The 4,181-nt window shown below is 35.0% G+C and overlaps 1 long non-coding RNA gene across 1 annotated transcript; it reads left to right on the forward strand.

Moving 5' to 3' along the window:
• Positions 1-415: 415 nt before the first annotated feature.
• Positions 416-1,583, forward strand: LOC126714226 (uncharacterized). Its single transcript, XR_007651569.1, has 2 exons — positions 416-533; positions 1,175-1,583. It is a non-coding gene; the product is annotated as an uncharacterized LOC126714226 (long non-coding RNA).
• Positions 1,584-4,181: the final 2,598 nt, after the last annotated feature.

Consider the following 4,181-nt stretch of genomic DNA (forward strand, 5'->3'; position numbering starts at 1 on the left):
CATCGGTACCCTTAGATTAAAACAATCACAAATGGCATAGAACAACCATTCAGAGTGAATCCCCTTCTTCTCTATATAATGACCCTTTCCAACCCTTGTTCCGTACACTGAGAATCTTCCTTACACTTCACATGAAGGACATACTACAAAGCCACTGCACCAATGGATTATTGGCAAGTGTAGTGTAGCTAATAAACCACGCAAAAATGTAAACATAACTTTTTCACAGTGAGTTTAACACTGGGGGTTGACGCGTTTTTTTTTTTTTTTTTTTTTTTTTCAGTCAGAATGGTGGTTCGCTCACACAGACTCTCTCAACTACCAAGATCATTGTTTTTACTGCAAAGGGTTGGTGCCTAAGACTCTATAAATGCAAGCTTCTCGTTTCCATATTCATTCATCTAAAATCTTCCACCCTCTCATGATGAACATTGTTGTTTATTCATATGATTTTCATCATGTTGTTTCGAGAAATATGGAAGCAGTCAAAGAAGAAAAACCACCAAATAAATTAAGTTTCCATAGGAACTCAGGTAATTTTTGTAGTTTATTTCCCTTTCTAGTTGTGTTATCGGCAAAATAATAGACTAACACAATGGCATCTGGACCACTTATATCCACTTTCCACTTTGGTTGGCATATTCATGTTAAGCATTTAATATTCTTTATCATGGCCGACATTCAAGTAGATGTAGGAGTACTTTATCAAAAGTCTTGTAGTTTAACTCATATTTCTTTATATTTTCTGCAGTTTTGAATGAAGATATTTATGATTTAAATCTTTTCACATCCAATAATTTTAAATTAAAAAAAAAAAAAAAAAACATATGGAGCGCCCATGGCCATGGACATCACATAGGCAACTATCATTAATTTTCTTATTAACCCTCTTTTATTTTTTGCGCTGATGAATATTTGCCACTCGGTATTATTACTACGATGATTTAAATTCTTATGAATGAACATCTACTTTCTTGTCATATTGATCCTTTTTTTTTTTTTTTTTTGGGATAATTGTCATATTGATCTTGAAGTAATTGATATGTACAGTCCATTATCTCTCACTCCGTTTCTCTTGTTTGTTCGTTTATGTGATTCTCTATATGAGCCTATCTAAGAAAATCAATAAAGATCACTGCACCTAAACTTTAATATATATCATGTGTTTCCACAGGAAAGAAGAAAGTTATAAATTCATTCGGAATACTCAATTGAGCAAGAATTTATAAGAGACCAACATCGATGAAGGGCGAGAAGAGTATAATATTAAAGAACCACAACCTAGGACCTTCATCAAGGCTTAGGAGTGGTGCTAGTCTGCTAGATCGTCTCAACAAGTTGGTCTTCTCACAACATGGATTAATGGGCTGTAATCCATACTTTTAGAAAATATACGTGGTATATTTTTGTAGTGTTTACTATATTCGTTCTCTCCTCAACATTTCTATTTTTGTCATAAGAAGTCTGTAGTATTCCAAACACACGTTTCTATTTAATCTCAGAGATACTGTAAAAAGTATGTGCGTTTGTTTCTAAAAAAATAAAATAAAATCCAGATACATACACTATCTGTTTTGCCTTAACATATGTTATAATTTATATAATATTTTTTTTCTCTCTCCTTTTCCAAAGCTTGGTGTGCTTTAAGAAAAATGGTCCTGGTGCTCTTAATTAGAACATTTTTTAGGGGGAATTACAACTTTTATTAATAGATCATTTTTATAAAAAAAAAAAAAAAGTAATATTACTTTTTTATGGAAAATATAAAAAATTGTAAAAAAAGCTAGTTACTTTTTTCTTTTTAAATAATTTTTTTTAAATAGTTCATAAATCAATACTCTTAGGATATCAATTAATTTTTTCTTAAGAAAAAACCATAGGCACTATTTAAACAACTTTTAAGATTTAGCCACTGATTCACAAACAATACTCTGGGCATTTCAATATTCCTAAGCAAGCATACTTACTTTTCTTTTTTTTTTTTCTTTTTTTTTGATGTACTGGGGAAAAAAATGAAAGAGAAAAATAATGAAATTGGATCTTTTGGGCAACCTCTTATATTCAACATGTTCTATCTATGATCTTCCAAAATCTCTTTTTTGGTATTACTCTCAAGGATATGTTTGTATGAGAGATACGTTATGGAGCACTTTAAACTAGATTAGCCCATTTCTATTAAAATTTCCATTTTCCTTTCAAAATGTTAAAAAGAAAATTTTAATTTATTGACCAATAGAGAGGAAAAACGTAAAAAGGCCTAGAAGAGTAGGAACAGCCAAGAGTCTCTAAAAAAGCAATAATAATTTCATGCATTCAAATATATATATAGAGAGGGAGAGAGGGGTTTAACTCACAAAAATAAGGCATTGCAAAGAATATTATTACTACTAAGGGAGACATTTTTTTTGAGAAGGAAAACTTTGAACTTTTATTAACGCAAGCCTTCTAAATCGGTTTGAAAAACAGCATGAAACTGTGTTGGAATATCCTCTATCCACACCAAAAAATTTGAAATACCAATGGCATATTTAGCTAGACTATGAGCAACAGAGTTACCCTCTCTCTTAGTATGAGAGTAAAGTAATTGTTCAAATTTTTGTGCCTCAAACTTTGTGTCTTCAATCAATAATCCAAACGAAGCTAATGAATAATCACCCATCAAAGCTCTGTACACTGTCCACAAATCTCCCTCAAAAGCAGCTCTTGAGAAGCCAATGTCCGAAGCAAAAGAAAGGGCTAAAGCCGCTTCCAAAGTTTCGATCTCCTTTCCACTGTAGGCCTTGGGTAGTTTCTTTGAGCATGAAGCTAAAATCAATCACTGGTTTTCTCTAATAACCATCCCGATTCCAGCCTTGTTCAAGTTTGGAAAATTTTCTCCATCGTAGTTTATTATCACAAGCTCCGGAGGTGGATCTTTCCAGCAACATTTGTGACAAGTAGATGGACGAAACTGAGCTGCTGGGGCAAACTGGTGGAGTGCGTATGCTAGTTTATGGAGTCATACATTGTTTTGTTGAGACCAAATAATTCAGTCCGTGGCAGCAAAGAGTTCAAGATGTTGTACATGGCCGATAGTCCATGAAAGAGCTTCCTTGAAATTCTAAAATTGGACTGAGCTTCAAAAACCCCATAGCTCCGAGTCAGCCTAAACAATATCAAGTTCCTTACATGACCGCAGCGCATGGAGAGGATTTTCTGAGGTACAGAGGCTGCGGTCACACCGTGGGTCTTCCATGATAGTACGTCAAACAAAGTTCTCCTTTGCTGGCATGGCATTTCGACAAGCTCGCCATGGTAAGTTCTTCATTTTTTTTGTGGCACATGCAGGGACCATATCCCTTTACAAAGTTGCTTATCATGGCTTGAAGGCTGCTGTTAAGAAAAAAAAATCTAATTCCTCCTTTAGAAACCTGTAGCTAGACTTACAATTGTACTTTCCATCATGCGAGTAGGGCCAAATCATACTATCCTCAGAAGCAACTCGTGCTAGTGGGATTTTCTTGATGATTTCAGCTTCGCCAGGTGCAAATAAGCCATCAACCAATTCATCAATCCATTTTCTTGTAGTTGGGTCAATAACTAAATCCACAGTTGAATTTCAAAGGGTTCCATGGGTGAAGAAATTATCTGTACGTGGGGGATGTTTCCTTGGCAGCCAATGGTGCTGCCAAATTTTAATGTTTTCACCATTGCCAACCCACCATCGTGCACCTCATTGTAGGACATCTCTACCTTTATGGATGCTTCTCCATGCATACAACCTCAACCTAGAGTTGGCTGCTTCCATAATAGAGGAATTTGGGAAAAATCTAGCTTTGAAGATGTTATATTGTGCAATAATTGCCAAGCTTGCTTTGCTAAGAGTGAATCATTGAATAGAGCAAGGTCTCTAAAGCCCATCCCACCAACCATTTTATATTTGGTCATCTCATCCCACTTTAGCCAATGAATCTTCCTACGGTCACCCCTTTGGCCCCACCAAAATTTCTTGATTAAAACCTCAATCTCATGGCATAATCCTAGAGGGATTTTGAAGCATCCCATATTGTAAGTAGGAATTGCTTGGATAACAGATTTAATCAATACTTCTCTACTTGCTTGAGAGAGTAACATCCCTTTCCATCCTTGAAGTTTTCGCCACACCCTTTCCTTATAATTGAAGCTTACCTTCTTACCCTTAC

This window comes from Quercus robur, chromosome 1, assembly GCF_932294415.1.
Source record: "Quercus robur chromosome 1, dhQueRobu3.1, whole genome shotgun sequence".
In the NCBI taxonomy this organism is placed as follows: domain Eukaryota; kingdom Viridiplantae; phylum Streptophyta; class Magnoliopsida; order Fagales; family Fagaceae; genus Quercus; species Quercus robur.